Here is a 17371-nt window from a genome sequence, read left to right on the forward strand (position 1 = left end):
ATGTGGAGGAAGGAAGCGGCAGGGGCCAGCATGTCCCAGAGGGATGTTGTGTGGGATGGAGCTGTCAGCGGGCGTGGGGAGGGCTTCTGGTAGCAGCCACTCCCGCACTTCTAGCTTAGGCTCCCATTGTCCATAAAACGAAGGCAGATAGCAGATGCTTTCCAACCTCTATGCTTTATGATTCCATATAGTCAGTAGTCTGTATGTCTGTGTTCCACCACTGTAACCCAGAAAAGGAAAACAAAAAAACTGTCGTCTATTGTAGTATGTAAAAAGTAAACTTATAAATAAGCTCCTTCCAGGTGGCCAGAGTGCACTGTATTTTATGCAAAGAGTATAGGTAAAATTGGTGGTGCAAATAGTGCTGAAGTAACACAATGGTGCACAAACACACCAAAATAAAACCTGACACCAACAAAATAAAAGCACTCTCCTCTGATCCGTGGAGACCCAGCCCCACGCTCACCCGCAGTGCTCCAGTGTGAAAGCCTGAGAGGGAGTTTAGGATTCAGTCCATGAAGTAACTTTCCAAATAACCTTTCCTTTTAGGTCTGAGCCTGTGAAAGATTTAAGAAGGTTGGTTAGCCTGTAACAACTTTCACTTTTATGACAGAGAAGTAGTTGAGGCAAGAGAGAAAGTGACACAGGTTTAGGAAACTGCCCAGCGTGAGCCTCTGCAGGAGAACAGAGGTCACTCACTCCCCCCTCCCTCCCTCTGCGTAACCCTGTTTGTTCAAGCGGGGGACGGTGTCACCTGTATCCTGAGCTGTTTCATATTACCGCTCAGAGAAGGGAGATGGAATTGACACGGAACCTGCCCAGTTTGCTGTATGGCATTGGCAAGCACCAGCACTGTAAAGATTTTCTCTACAAATTTACTCTTCTAGACCCAAAACAGCTCAGGTTATTTGAACTTCCACCCAGGACACCTAAGGGCTGGCTGCTCGGAGAATTGTGAGGAAGAAATGCACGTCCTTTCTCCAGCTCACTGGGACTGGGACGATGTCTGCCCACGATCCTGGCCCCTCGACTCGCCGTCCGCAGACACGAAGTCCCCTCTGAAGAAGAGCCAGGAGAGAGCTCAGACCCTTTGCCTTCATTGGTGAGGGTCTTCTGGCAGCTTGAACAAAATGCAGCTGACCTTTTCTCACAGGATTACTTGCCCGAGATTAATTCCATAACTTCTGGGAGCTGTGGAAGCAAGACTACAAGGTGTAATTTTTCTCTAGTTTATCAGGACATTTGTGTTGGAGTCCATACGGATTCATTTTAAGATGTCATGAAAAATTCAGAAAATTTGAGATGAACAAATACATGCTTTCTAAGTGAAAAAGAAAACATTTTATATGGAGGTTTTTGTCCCCTTGGTAGATAGAGATATTATAAAGTAAAATAAAAATATCCCATCCAGAATTAAATAAAAGGTTCACAAATTTATTACCCCATGGAGTAAAAATATTTGCTTTCCCAAACTGAGAATATCAGAGCTGGAGAATGACTTGTAGAATCTGCACGCAGTCCCCCTGGGATCCATTAGTGATAGATAGTCACATGTGGATAATTTTGGTATGCTGTTTCCCAGTGCATAATTCCTGAAAACTGCTCTTCTGTCTACTGGTGTTTAATCATCTTCCTGTCATTCAATTCATTAAAATGATAGGCCTGCCAAAATTTAGGTTTCTGGTTTTCTATCTTTTGCACAGACTATATGTTACTGATTTTAATATTGTTATGAAAGAATGGTAACTTGTCCTTTGAATTAATTAGGGATAAACATTGTTTGGTTTTAAGGCCAAAATCTCAGACATTGCCCAGCTCTCTTCAGATTTCTCTTTGGTAGATGTGGGCAACTGAAAAGCTAGGGGGTGGAACTGTCTCACCATCTGCAAAGGTGCCATGGGGAGATAGAGCAAACAAACTGGGACACTCCTGACTTTCTGCTTCTTTCTTTTTTGACTAGCTGGGAAGCTCTGTAGTCACCAACTAAGAGTGCATTTTAGGTAAACTAGTGGCTTGAGCTGTAATAAGGCTACCTACTCTGTCTTCAGGCCAGCCCCTGGGCCTTTTAGAGAGATTTGTATTTGAAAGCGAAGAATCTGTTTGCCTCTAAAAATTTATTTGTACTGCTTGCTTTGTGTTCTATTTTGTTGTCCAGCTGTGTGCTAGTGGGCACTGGGCCTTACCAATCAACATTCAAAGAAAGTTTTCTTTACTGCCCCAGAAAAAGGCCTGCAGGGAGATGGATACAGAGAAACCAGATGATGGCTGCTTTTGCTCCTGATTCTTTTCAGAATTTAAAATGTGCAAAGGAGATGTTTAAAATGCAGAAAATATCACAAAACCAAAAACTGCAGGGACCAGACTTTGTAGTTCAATGCTTGGCTTTATAACTTTTGCCTAGACTGGTGTTGATTGACAGCTCTTTCCTTACTCCTCAGGAAGCAAGCCTTCCCGACAGTTGGGACTCCTTGAAGTACATCTGGATGATTGGGACCCCAGGCCATCCTCACTGCCAGGTTTTGTCCAGTGTACCCAGGTGTCCATATGATTGCTGTTTTCCCAGGAATAAAGCACACCATTGAAGAAGCCTAAGCAATTTCAGAAGGTTTGAAGTGCTATGGAGAAGATGGGAGCATAGAACTTGGAAATTAGCTGAGTTATAACTGTTATGACACAGCTGAAGCTCTGGAAGATATTTTCTTGTGTTAGGTAGACCTATTCTTGCTTCCAGAGAGCAGCAGAAGAGGGAAAAGCGGCTTGGAAATATTTTCAAGGGCATCTTTTTGAGTGGCTTGCTGACAAAGAGGTACAATGATACATTTTAATGATATCTAAATTAATTTTAAAAAGAAAAAAAGGCAAAGAGCATGAAAAGCAAACATGAATGCCACGGTATTTACTTCTTCAATCATATTGGATGGATTGGCACCATCTAGATCAAAGTTCTGTGATCAGAAGAAGTTATATTCTACACAAATTCTCTGGCTAACAAAGAGCAAACACATGCTCACACTTGCATACTCACAGGTAGACCTCAATTTCTAAGCACCACTGCCCTGTAAACTACAGTGAATTGCCAAACTGTGCAACTGATCATCTTATGAAATGAATCAGAAAGCACTTTTAAAACCACTTGTGAGCTGCAAGGTCATTCTGTGAACGCCACTCCTGTTGGGTTGTAGACATGCAGAGGTACCATTAAAAGATAAAGAGCTGAAATACTGTTAGGAAACCTTTTCTTGTACTTGGACAGTTCCTTGAGAGTTGGCAGAAGAATATTGGAGCTTCGTTCCTTCAGATCAACAGCAGTGGTCCTCTTCTGCAGCACCGTTTAGAATGTGCCTCCATGGTTCTCTTGTTCCCAGCTTCCAAAAGGATAAAAAGCCTCGGTTTAGACAGAACATGGACTCATGACATGTGACATGCCCTGCTCTCTGGTCTAATTCACACACCCACCTATCAGGCAATCATTCCAAACTTGGCAACAGTTCACCCTTCTCTGAAAAGGGTGTGTTTGAGACAAGGGTTAGCCTCTGGGTGTCGGTAAGGAGTTACTGTGACCCTAAATCTGAACCAGCTCATGACACTCAGAGTAAATAGATTTCAGATTCAGAAACTTCTGAGAGGAATTTTGTATCCATGATGACAACCCAAAGAAAATTTGTCACCTGGTCAAAGCTTACAATGTTTTATCAAAATATGTCCCTTCAAGAATAAAATTATTAGAAGAATCGGGAGGGAAGAGAAATAGGTTTCTCAATGGTAAAATATTTTATAAACCAATTTTGATATATTCATGTATTTGTTTAATATTGTATTCTATTTTTGTAACTTTTACTGTGAGAATAAGTCCTTGAGTTACTTAAATATTTATTTTTACATAGTTATTGGTCTTCAAATAGTTTTCCTACACTTCATATGGTTTTAGTTTTTATCAGGATAATTTAAAATCATTCTCTCCTTGGTTATGTTTTTGTATGTTGTTTAACTGAATTTCCAAATTTGAGTGTAAGCAGAGCGTTCACTACTCTATAAAGTGCTCAGTACTGTGGGGACTTGTTTTTAAGTAAAACACAGATGCGCATTTGGGGAGGCTCTGTTGGCTGACGGACGTACCTCTGTCAATGTAGTCTCTAGAAAGACAAAGATTCCCTGCTCTAAGAAATTTTTCCCTGTTGTTTTTTTTAAAAATGCTGCTGTTTTGCTGTTCACTGGATTACACTTAGTTTAAAAGATAATGTCAAAGATGAGAGGAGTTTTCTTTAAAGGGCCTTTTCATATATGCAGTTCCCTTGTTTACAGGTTCCATTAATTTTATATGTGAATGCTTTAAGTAAAATTGTTATGTGCCTTTCTATTGTCAGAATAGGATGAACCGAAAGCTAGCTCAGATTTATCTGAGATCAAAGTGGTGCAGACTCTACCATCCATGTAATAGATGAAAAAAGAGAAAAACAAATTGGTTACCATTTAAAAGCACCAAGATCTTCGAGAAGCATTTGCACTTCAGTGGAGGCGACTCCTGGAAGTAGCTGCCAGGAACAGGGAATCCCCAGACCCCAGCAGGATGGGTTAACGCTCCCTCTTGTCCGTTCAGATTCATGCCTAAGCTCTGGGTCTGAGTGTGTGGTTGGAGGCCAGGGGTCCTTTCCTAACTGAATTACCCCAATTTGCTGAGTGACTTTGAGAAAATCAAACTTTGTTGCTCAATCTGAATGAAAAAGCTTGTAATTGCTTTTCACTATTGCTGCAAAATAGTTTCTTTTGTTCACAAAAGAATAGCTTCTCAGATAATATGATTAAGCACAATGGAGAGAAAAAATTATTGATACAGCATGGAAAATATCTTGATAGTATCTATTTCATTAATACGTGGGTACAGGTCATCAGTGCCTCAGAGTGAAAGGTATTTATGTAACTGGAAAGTTTCCTCACTATATACTGATGCATATAGTTTCTAAACTGCTGGTCACTGACACTGGACTACAAAGAAGGCTTTATCAAACGTTGCCCTTTTCAGTGGGTTAAAGGTGCAGTGCTGTAGTTATAGTTGGTGATTCCATAAAATATCAGGCCCAGACAATTGTTATGGCTGTTTCTGAATAGAGTTCATTTTTTCTACACACTACTTGCGACATGAGTGCAATATTGTACATTCTGTATCAAAGAAATAAAGTATTTTTTATCATTTTTAGTATTACTTTATGAATTTGTACAATGTGAAAAAACTGAAGCAAGAGTATGCTTATTATAATTACTCAAATCTTTGGCTTTCTCCCTTTTTTCCTAATATCATCTCAACAGATTATCAGTAGAAATGAGGAGCGCATTCTAAAACTTGACCCAGGAGAGCCATGTGGTACCCAACGTCTCCAGTTCTCCCTGGAGAGCCATGTGGTACCCAAAGTCTCCAGTTCTCCCTGGAGAGCCATGTGGTACCCAAAGTCTCCAGTTCTCCCTGGAGACGGAATGCAATAAAAACAGTTTGAATATTTAGCACGTTGGTTTTCTTTGTTTCATCAGTCTTTTGTTTAAATTTTTTTTCTTCATGGTTTATTAATACTATCATTGTAAAATGGGTCCAAAGATAAAAATGAGAGTATAGTTTGTTACCTTTCCCGTTAACTGCTTGGTGAAGGCAAACTCTACGTACATCAGGTTTGCTCTCTGTATCTGCTGGGACTGGAGATGTAGGCCTCAGCCAGTGGGGAAGTCCAGTCTCTAAATTGCTGATCTGGTTGAGCCAGGCCAGCTTCTCTTTCAGTCCTGCAGTGGCTTATGCACAAATCCACACAAGCGTCCAAAGACAGGATTCTTGAGGAGAATAGTTTACCCTGTATTTCCACGAAGACCATGGACAAGCCCCCAGGGACTGTAGAAACTCTCTGATTGTAACTGTTCAGAAACTGTCCAGACATCGTGCTATGTGGCTTCCGTCACAGAATCCAACAGCACCTGTCATTGTCTTCCTTCAGGTAAACATGAGTTCTCACCTTTCTGTTTCCCTTTTTGAAAATTTGGTAAGACAGAAACAATGAAGTGATGCACAGTGGTTAGATGTTTCGACTTTGCTTGCGTTTTCTGTGATGAGATAAATTAATTTATATAATAGTTAAATGTTCCAGGTTGGAAATATCGAGCAAGAAGGAAATTAAGGTCTCAACCAGGAGCTTATAACTCTGGTCATGGAAGTAGGAAGGAACAGTTCATGGGGAGAAAATACAGAAACACCAGACAATGTGCTCCTATCCAGTAATATTTTCCTCATTATCTCTGCTACAATGTCCCCAATCCTACAATTGTCATCTTTGTGTTATCTCCTTGAAAATTGTCATTAAAATTGAAATGCTTTCTGCAGGGGAGAATGTATTAAACCATTGATAACTATTCATCTTTAAGTCGAAACAGAATATTGATGTCTTTAGAAAGTGAGAAACCGAGCCACAGAAACAGATATGGAAAGATTGGAATCTTGACTTTAGTATATAGCCTGTGGGATACTCAATTTTGAGCTTAAGTAGGACTCTTGCTACAAGTGCCAGAATGGAAATTATGGTATCCACTAAATGCATACCCTGCTGTTGAAACACTCATGGTCCTGAGCAGTAGCGGCTATAATCAAGGACAACCCACTGATAACAAGCAGATTTACCCACGTTCATGTATTGAGGAGCCAGATACCACAGTAGGCACTGGGGCTCCCCAGGCGCCCTGCCATGACGGCGTATGTTCTAGGAGGAAGGTCAGATACTCAGTAAAGGGTAGATAGGCCAACAGTTAGATGACAGACGTGGGAAACACGCAGATGGAAGGTGGGGGAGGGGATAAAGCAGAGTAAAGTCGAGCAGACAGAAGCGAGCGGCGCCATGAGCCAGCCTCACGGATTTCAATAGGACCCTTCGTTTTGTAGTTTCTATTTATTGGCCAATCTGTCTGAACCATAAATGGAACCCAAAGTCCAAATCATAAAAAGAGTCAAGCTACTGGGAAATAAAACATGCAAGTTACAAATGGTTTATTTTAATCCCTGGAGGCCCTTCACCCTCCAAATTCATGTGAAGTCTAAATTGAATAAAAAGCAGAACGCATTACAAATGGGGCCTCGGGGCTTGGTCTGTATCCAGTCAGAACGTTGTTGATAAAGGACTGTGTGGCTTTCCTGGCTCTTAGAGGAAGTCCTCTTTTCAAATAGAATAAAAAGTCGAGATAGCAAAGAAGCGGTGACTGCCAGAGGCCAGAGCAGGCCCGCTCTCGCGAAGGGGCGGTGTTGCCTCTGGTGACCTCTGAGGCTGCGTCAAGGACACGCCCTTGGAGGTACACAGCTGGGTGCAGGCTGGGCCTCCTGTGCTTGGCAGTCAGGACTGCAGCACCCACAGTCCGGAGAGGGGTGCATCCGAAGTGCCAGTAGAGAGCTCTCAGGCCGCTTCCTTGCGGGGGTGAGTCAGGCGCCAGAGAGAATGTCCGTGCGGCATCTGCGGAGGTGGGCAGGGACCCGGGACCACAGACCGTCAAAGCTGGAAGGAATGTTAGGACTCGTGTACCACCGCCCCAGCCTCCAGCCGGGGGACGCCCCCGCGTCTGTCCAGGCTCCTTCCCAGCCCTGCCCTAGTTGCTGAACGTGAGCCGGGCAACCAGCTGTCCCTGTCTGCCGGGAACTTTCTGGTGTCCTCGGAGAATCTTCAGTCCCCAGCCAGCTGGGAAGATGGGACACCCTAAGAGAGAACCTTGCTCAGCACACATCTCCATGCCAAGCTCTCGATTTCACTTTAATTCCCACTCTGAGGAAATTAATGCCAAAACTACCGTGAGCACACGAGAACTTGAAGTTCATGGCGTTAAGGGTTTGGCATTTTCACTCTTGCCTTAAATTAGGGCAGCTAAGGTAGAGTGTTTCCTGTCTGGTGGGGAAGGTCATGTGGTGAGGATGAAGAAGGGTTAGGTGCTTCTCTGGTGTTAGTCCTGCTCCTGGGAGGGCCTAGCTCCCTGGAAGAAGCTGGTCACCACAGCCCAGGAGGGGGCCCGCACTTCCTGGGCGCCTGCAGCAGGAGCAGGACGAAGCGCTCCCCTTCGTTATTCTACCTTAGCCTCACACCAGTCTATCAGGAGCACCATTTTAACCTGTGAGGTAGCTGAGGTGTGGAGAGATTTAGTACCTGCTCGGGTCAGGGAACTAATATGCTGGAGAAGTCAGAGTATGGACCTAAATCTGCCTGGTTCCAAAAGCCGCCGCACTCTCTCTTTTAAGAAGTAAAGGAGAGCCAGAAGCCTTGAAGAGTTCCGTAACTTCTCAAGGGCGCAGACTGATTCAACAGATCAGAACGTAAGCAGGATTCTATCCAAGCAGCCACTCCCGCATTACATGACTGTCCCCATTTCCGTCCGCTGAGTGGCTCCGGTGAGGGTGGAGACGCTGCCCCACGTCTCACGCGCTGAGAAGGCTCGGGGCAGCGTGCAAATGTCCACGCTACGGGACAGGCTCTCATGGTGTAGGGTGTGTTGGTCATTTTACATGAGACGGCATGTGCCTTAGAAATAGAGTCTTAAATAAAGAGAAAATCGGAGGGGGAGCAAGGAAGCTGTGCCAGAAGAGCTTGGGCCAGTGAGGCAAAATGCCAAAGTGGGTGACGGCCCACCTGCTGCATCACAAGCTCCACGAACGAGTGTTGCGAACCCAGAGTGCATCCACCTCACATACATCACAGAATTCCAGCGCCAGATAAGAAGCTCAAGGCCTTCTGGATCGTCTCAGCGAAGTCTGGCAGAACCATGATTATTGCAGCGGCTACCCAGAGACTTTTAGGTAAATGAGAAATGGCCACAGTTGTAAAAGGAGGAGGACGAACTCCTTTAAGGTCACTTTGAAGTACTGGGAACTTTGGCACGTCTTTTGGTTTGTGGAATTTTTTCAGCAATAGTAAAAGAGAAGAGCAAGATATGCACTAAGTCTCGAGTGCCTTTTAAAGCTACGGCACATAGCCGACAGTCAACATTTTCCCCATGCAGGTAGAGGCAGAAGGAAGCCTGAGTCACCTTTTCCTGTTGCCTCCGGGCTGAGTGAACTCAGACTTGAAGGCCACAGGAAGTCGTTGCACCCACTCTGCCAGCATCCTCAGGATTGCTCACCCAATACTAACCCTGGTCACAGGATGTACTTATGTGGTCAGCGTAGTAAACCCACAGTGGTCCATGATGTGAGGAACCCTGTCAGACAGCTACAGGGCCTTTTCCGAGGAAGAACATTTTCTAATAAAAATGCATCTGCGGAGAGATTAAGCTCTGAGCTCTGAAAGAGCGAACGTGAGTGGTGTCCGTACAGTAGAGCGGGAGCTCATGGAAACAGAGGCTCGCAGAAGGCAAGTGCCTCTGGAGCAACTGGGACAGCAGTAAACCATCTCTCAGTCTCCTTTTTATTAAAAGGTAAACGGGCAGTTTAGAGGGTGAAGAATGTTTTTAAAGGCACTTAGTGCAGAGGAGACACTGAATAGTTATTATTATTCTCATCATATTAGTCCCCTAATGATTCAATATATATTTATCACTCAATGATTTGTCTAAATATTTATGAACCAGTTTATATATTCAAGCTGCCATCACTTGGTATCAATGTTTTTTTCTTTTCTGGAGTTCTCCAGGTTTCACGGCTCTGGAACGTGGGACTTGCTAATTGGCTCTGCGTTTAGCTAGCCATTTCCCTGTGTAGGATCTACTTCCAGCAGAAGGGGAATCAGTGGTGATAGGTCCAGTGGGTGTATAAAGTTCTCTCACCACCATGGTTTAGTAAAGTAAGAGTGGGTTAGAATTTCAAAACAGAGAACAAGAAAGAAAGCGAACACATTCTTCTGGTCTAGAGAAAGCACCGAAACTGCACTAGGAAATTCTGAAAAAGTATTGTGTGATTTTTCTGATCATTTAGTGAAATATTTGGAAGGTATCAAGGCATATTAATGGCAAAGCACCGCTACCTTGAACTTATCTAGAAGTTTAAAGTTTACTAGGCTCTCTTGATATCTATTTTCTCATTTGATCTTCACAAACATCTTTGAGGTAGTCGGGGCAAGTATTGCTACTGCTTCTGTTTTGCAGAGGAGGAAAGAGTCAAGTTGCTGACACCTCCATTTAGTGATATAATTGGCCTGCGGTTGTGGAGGAGTGATCATCTATTAGCCTCACTAAATGGTTAAGTGAATCATTCAAGAACTTATCGGAGGCATCTCTGCTTTGTGTCTTGGCCTCTGGGTTTACCTAGAGCTTTCTGTCAAAAGCCCCTATAGCTTTCTCATGAGATTCTCCACTAATTACCTTATCCAGTTCAGTGAGAGACCTGATTAAATTTTCTAATTCATCCTTTTGCATAAAACCTTTTATATGTTGAGTGCAGTGTGTGTGTGCATATGTTTGTTCCATTTTGACATGATTGTTCTCTTGTGTGCTCTGAATGGTCACACATGCACATAGCAGCTTGTGTGTCATACACACAAATAGTTTTTTACCCTTAGTGGAAGGAAAACCTACGCCACATTATTTTAAGCCTAGATTATTCTTCACATCTGCAGAGCATGTTTACAAGGGTCTTCACATACACTGCCATCTCATTTAAAATGCCGCTCCCCTGTGGCATAGCTGGAGTGGAAATAATTGACCGGTTTTCAGACAGACTTGGAAGCAATGGACTGATTTTCTGGATGTTGCCAAATGGAAGCTTCCAGTCCTCACACTCCGTAAACACTCTGCAACCAAAATTTTAGGGTTCAAAGATATTGTTACTAATTAGCCACAAGATTTCAAAATCACCTTCCATTAAGGGGCTCCACTGGCTTGCTCGGAAGACCCCATACTTGGTAAGGTATGCATCCCATGTGGACAAAACCTGTAGGCAGAGGCTGACTGTTTTCTCTGTTCAACAGTTTTATAATCTGTAAACAACAATTGCTGTAAAGCCAGTCATTCTGCATGAGACAAACTGTGCATGTCTAGTTTTTCAGACAATTTTAGATCCTTGATTTCATCATACAAAGAAAAGAGAACCACCTAAGTCAAAGGACATGGAGGATGGTTGGAGAATCTTTCTTGCACCAAAAGACATTCCTGCCGGCTTCTCAGAGCACCAAGTTTTAGGTATTTACATTACTCACAATTGTACAACATAACCGTTTACAGGTGAATGTTTCTTTGATTTGGAGAGTTCATGTATGACTCTGTAAATTCTCCTTGTTATACCTGGAGTAGTGTGGTGCAACTTTGCCTACTTTCTTTTATACCTAATATTAAATATTAGCATAGTTGGTTAGTGAACATACCAATCAGAAAGAGCTGCTTAATGAATACAACAGTAGCTTCATTAGGTGTTACCCCACATTTGCAATTGCGTGGTATTTGTAAAGCTCTGTTACACTGTTGCCCTTTTTGTTTTCTGTTCACAGGGTTTCAAGTCCCTTCGTCTCCTCTTCATTGTCCTTCAAGACATCCCTCTATCACGTCCATTATATGCTTATCTGAAGCTCTATAGATCTGTCTTTACTTTTGTGTTCACAGCAGGATTTAAAGACAAACGTTTATAAAATGCAAGTATAAATCTAAGTTGTGAGGAAAGAAACTAAATCATTGCCTTTACAGTCGTTGCTAGTTCTGTTTTTTTAAAAAATCATCACTTAGAAATATTACTGGATTTGTTCCACCCAGGAATGCCAATTCTTTGTGTTATTTTATATCTCTTAGCAAAAGTTATGGGGGGGTCCTCTTCACTCTTTTGAAATGCAGAAAGGAAAATGCCCAACAGTTAGACTTCAGTGTGATCTTCTAGAGTTACTCAAAAAATTCCTAGTGTGTCCTCCCATGAGCTTCCAATTTCTAATTCTCCTTCAGTTTCATCTCTTCTCACTCTCTGAGGTCTATTTGACATATTTTGGCACTTTTCAAGTGTGTTGTGTGTGTCCAGAGTACCCACACTGTGCACTTCTTAAGATTCCCCAGTGAAAGCGTCTAGGAAAATTGTACCAGCCTAGGGCCTCATTGCAAGGACTTGAACCTCATTTAGAAGGATGGGTTATTACAGTTAAAGAGCTCAAAAACAATATTTCCCAAGGCTGAGATCTTTATTTAATTCTAGGACAACTCAAAACAAGACCTGCACCATAAAGTATTTGGGAAATGATTAATCAGCATTGTACACACCCAGATTTCTGTCTGTTCCTTTTATTAAAAGCAAAAGGGATTAACTACTTTTGTGAGCCATTTATCCCCTTTGTAACTGGGCCAATATGCATCAGTAGTATTGCTTTGTCATGACAGTTTATTCTCCTCCTTTTCATCCTGAAGTGTATTTCTATGTAGATGAGAATAGTGTCTTTTAATTTTCTCAGACTTGTGGGCTCTCCAGTTCATTTCCCTGAATTGATTATCAGCCAGAAGAGGTAAACCCTCATTGACAGGCCTTTTACCCCCCTGGTACTCCTCAGTTGACAATTAAAGTTAAAATCTCAATTTGAAGAATAGGAAAGTCTAAAAAATTTAATGGTTTACTGAAATCAGAGGCAGATATGTACGTTTATACAAAGGTGTTCTCAGCCTCAGGGAATAAGCTTGGGTTTCCTGATGAGAGATGTTCATGGAAAACCAGACACAATTAGAATGAGCCTAGGTTAAATGCAAGTCCTACTTGATAAACTGCCCGGACATACTGTATCCTCATTAAAATTGCCAAGAAACATGCCCTCTCTCTTGTGGCATCCAGTCTCTTTAGCTGATCTTTGGCTTCCATCCCTGGTGTCTTCTTGATCCCACTCACTGGTCAACGCACATTGCACTTGGATGTCTCCTCTTCTGAGTTGGAACTTGCAAGCACTACCGTGAAGATATGCGATGGAGGAAAACTCTGAGGCCGAGATTGCACAGGCAATAATGTTGAACAGTCAGTGTGAGTAACGGCAAAAGGAGACTTGCGGGCTGTCAAGGTCCCAGGAGCTGCCATAGTAAGGTGCCCCAGCTAGAGGCCCCTGGTGTTCTTCGGCCCATCACCATCCTTTACACAACTCTGCTTGGCTACAGTTATTATCATCACATCATTTCATCAGTAGGTGAAAATGGAGGCTTGCTGAGATGAAGCAGGTGGCCTATGGTCACAAGCTACTGATCCACAGAACCATGTTTAGATCCAGACCCTCTCACTCCAGACTGGTGATGCCCAGCCACAGTCATGAACTGCTTCTGAGTCCAAAAGGATCAATGGGAATTCGTTTTCATGGAAGAGGAGGGTTGCATCTGAGGCAGAGAGAATAACGTTTCCAAAGGTTGATAGGCATGGGATCCTCTAGCACATGCAGAGAGTGACAAATAACTTAGTATAATTAGAAGCCAATGGGTGAAGTGACTCAAGAACAAACAATTATCCAGACTGATACTGACACTGCTCTGACTCTCAGGATAAGACTGAAACCTGCTGTGGGCAGTGTGTGTGTGTGTTTGAACATGCATGTGTACGTGCATGTGTGTGCACTGAGGGGAGAGTGAACTGAATAAAGAGATGGAATGAGGCACGATTGCAGAATAAGACTGATTGAGGAAGAATCTTCCAAAAACAGGATCCCAGCTGCTGAGTCTGCTTTATTTGTCCCACTGGACCAGTTGCAGGATCACCCACCATCTCAGGAAATAACTGTTTTGTGGTGAATCGTTTCTGGTAGATGCTCAATAAATAATGGATTCAGACTTTATCTTAACTTTCCTCTGTCAACATCCCTGTCCCCGCCTTTTCCCCATGTTCATCTGGCAAAAGGTCCAGAAGGAGAGTTAAAATAAATACGCAGAATTAGGAGATGGCTCTTTATTGACTCTCTGAGAGAGGCCCTGAGAAGCCCCAAGTGTCACCACACCCTTAAGTAAGTAAAATTGCCGAATCAATGAGAATAAGCTCTCTCTCCCCTCCACCCAGTGTTCTCAGCCAGCCCCGTAGCACCCTTGGTCCTTGAATGCCAAGGTGTTCCTATAGCTCCAGCTTTTTTGCGTACTCTATTACCATTAGCAAAGAACTTCCCTTTAACTAGGAGAGCCCTGATCAGGTTTCTGCAAATCAGCCACTCTGAACAGGGCTGTACAAGCCCAGACTAGATCCAAGTGATTAATGGGAGGCGGTAAAATAATTAAGGAATAAATCACAATCGGCTGTGGTGCCTCAGGGGCCAAGTGGGAAATAAAGGAGTTATTTATTTCCTCAAGGAGTTCAAGTGGCCCCATTACTGCTTAATCTGCTAATTTCCAGGTAAAACTGTGGGGTTAGTACCTCCCACTTCCATGAAGATAAGGCAGTGTGTACAAAGAGGGTCTGCGCTGAGGTGGAACTCCAAGGACTCTTAGCAACTTTTTTTGTGTATGTTTGCTACTTTACTAAGTTGGACACATGCAATGGAGTTCCAATGTGACTCCATTGTGTGGGGCTGAAAGCACTCTGATAAATCAAAACACAAGTGTAGTACTAAAGAGTACCGGGTATAAAGACTTGGAAAACTAATCTAGTTTGAAAACACTCTGATTTGGCTAAATTCCAATTGGTAGTGGAAAGTTATGTCACAGTAGGTGACCAGCTGCTCTGGTTTGCCCAGGACTGTCCTGGATATTTGGAATGATTGGCCACCCAGAAGGACACAGTCAAGAATGTATTGATAGCATATAGTATAATGACTATAGTTAACAATACTGGATTGTATATTTGAAAGTTGATAAGATTGTAGATCTTAAAACTTCTTATCACAAGAAAAAAAATATAATATGTGAGGTGATGGACATCAACTAAATTTATTGTGGTAATCATTCTGCACTGTATACAAATATAAAATCATTATGTTGTACACAATCTTGTACAATGTTATATGTCAATCATAGCTCAATAAAACTGGGAAAAAAACATAGTTAAATTAAAAGTATGAATTTAATTTAAATTAAATTTAAATTAGAACACTTATTTTATTACAGAAAATGCTCGTAACGTAGAAAATAGTGTTCCTTGGGAATTAGAACTAAAATTGAGTGAACAGAAAGAAACCAGCTTATGGAGGCTTTAGGTAATAGGACCGGTCTCACCTATGAGCAAGATGTGGGGCTGGACCAAGCACTGCCAGTGTTGAATGTTACCTAGGACAGGCAGAAATTAAGTAAACAGTCCACTGTTTCCTTTGTGGGTCATTGTTTCTTTCATTTTCACTTTTGACTCTGATCTAAAGCTGGAAGAGTTACCGGTTCAAATGTCACTGTTAGTATAGTAAAACTCTACCATTATTCAATGAATAGGATCCAAAAAATTCAACTGTGTGAAATATGGAGTCTTGTCTTCGCAAGGTAAATGAAAAGTAATTTGCTGTTGGTCATTACTATGACAAAAAGCACAAAAATAACAACACTAAAACTTATGCTGTTTACAACTGCATTACATCTGAAGTAATCAAGAGCTAGTCCCTTTCTAGCCACCCCTTCCCCAAAAGATGAGGACTTTAGCCATCCTCACATGAGCAGAATGGCTGGATGGAGGTTGGGAGACAACAGTGTTATATCTAAATTCCATCACCACAGGAGGTTTTACTGCTTTTCTGCTTTTGTAGATGAAAGAAGACTGAGCACTAGATGACTGTGACCAAAGCAGTTCACCACTCTGGGCTTCATTACATTTCATTTGTAAAATAGGAAATTGGAATGAGTTGTTTAAATCATTTTTCAAAGAGAATCCTTATTTAGAAAATAAATAAAACTGGTGCAGTGCTGATTGAAGGGGGCTGGGAGTGCAGCCCATCCCTTAGTCCCTAGCCCCTCAACCATGGCTATGCTCGTTCAGATTGAAACAGCAGCACTTCTGCATCTGAAATCTGGGATTTGAGCCATGTTAGGCACTTCTCTACACTCATTCCATTATGGTTTAATATTTAATTAAAAGACACACATTGTGTTTACTCATTACACAAGTTTGCCTCTGTCCACCAGGCTTGTCCAAGACTCAACCCTTCATTTCTAAGAATTACATCCCATTTCCTGGAGCCTGTTCCCTTCGGCTCCACTGTCAATTTGTCACCTGCGGCTGGGGGAGAGATGTGCTCAGAAGTTACAGATGTGTTGGGCGAAGCTTTGCATGGTCCAGGTTGGCAGTGGGCCAGGCAGTGAGGCGACTCAGCCACTGTGGGCCTGAGACCTACACAGGTGGTGCTACCACAGAACCACCTGCCTCAGTGTGTAGACACACTATATTCCAAAGTCTGCAAATCACAGAAACAAAAGTCCTTTTCAGTGCTATGTGCTCATCCAGAAAGAGGTGTCCTCCTAATCCCCACATGTGAGGCACCTGTGTTAAATCAAGATGATAATGCAAAAATCAGGAGAGACCAGAACCAGGTCTGCTGCTGCCATTGTGTTCAGCCAGTCGCCATCCACGCTGCTTCAGGTTTGTCCTCAACTGTGTGGCAGGAGGGCAAAGAGAAATGAGGTGTTAGCTGTGCTACCTACTGCCCACAGCCAGCCAGCAAATGCTGGGTTTAAAAATACTCAGGCAGGAGATCTTGATCATTAGCTATGACGAGGGCTGGAAGGGGAACGTGTTCATTTCTAATTTACCAATGCATAATATGAGACATTAAAGTTTGAAATGTGGTGATCTTTTCCTCTCACAAAATGTTTCTTTAAAAATAGCCCTCTTATCGTAGGTGCCAGTGACATTAGCTATGACCCTGATAATTTGAGAAAATTTTGAAAATGAGCTATGTGAACCAATAGCCTCAAAAGTTAGGGTTAGGGTTGTCTTCCTATATAAAAGTAAAACCATTGCTTAAGTGGGCAACATTCTTGTCTCTCAGTGAGTTAATAGAATGGCTGTCTGGATACACTGTGGCCATAGGAACTTGTTGGACTCTTGGATGGCAGGAAAATGCACTCCTGAGGCATCCTGGTGCATTTGAAATGCACAAATCGCAGGAGTGCTCCTGGCTTTTGGACCCTAGATCAAAACATGTGAGTCATCACTCTTGATCCCACTCAAAGTCTTCTTTCTCCAGAATTTCCAGGTGTAAAGGCCCTTAAAAAGCATGGTGTAGATAATTTTAAAGGCTATTAGAACATGTTTCTCTTCAAAGACTGACCTCAGTGTCTATAGGCAGTACTTCTTTTCTTGCTGAATAGCTGATGAAACGTGCCTTTCAACAAAAGGCACACTACAGCAGATGTTTTTCTTCTATATACTTTACCTCAACGATATTCCCATTACTTCTGAAAGCTCCTTTCAGTCCAATCTTGTCAACACAGCTGATACTTAGCAAGGAACTGCTGCGTTCCAGGTTCCAGAAAACTAACTGTTTTGTGTGCTTGTTTATTATTCACCAGATACAACTGACAAGGCCATGAG

General features: G+C 42.5%; 1 protein-coding gene across 6 annotated transcripts in view; it reads left to right on the top strand.

Annotated features, from left to right (window-relative positions):
- Nucleotides 1-16443, top strand: part of FAM110C (family with sequence similarity 110 member C) — a 30895-nt gene extending 14452 nt beyond the window's left edge. The window contains exons 2-3 of one of the 6 annotated variants that reach the window (XR_014234871.1): nucleotides 888-1212; nucleotides 2439-16443. The gene's annotated coding sequence lies outside the window, so the exon portion shown is untranslated. The remainder of the gene's footprint in view (nucleotides 1-887; nucleotides 1213-2438) is intronic. The other 5 variants (XR_014234872.1, XR_014234873.1, XR_014234874.1 and 2 more) reach the window with 5 other exon arrangements.
- Nucleotides 16444-17371: the final 928 nt, after the last annotated feature.

The sequence above is a fragment of the Balaenoptera borealis genome (genome assembly GCF_965194805.1).
Source record: "Balaenoptera borealis genome assembly, chromosome: 15".
Classification (NCBI taxonomy): Eukaryota; Metazoa; Chordata; class Mammalia; order Artiodactyla; family Balaenopteridae; genus Balaenoptera; species Balaenoptera borealis.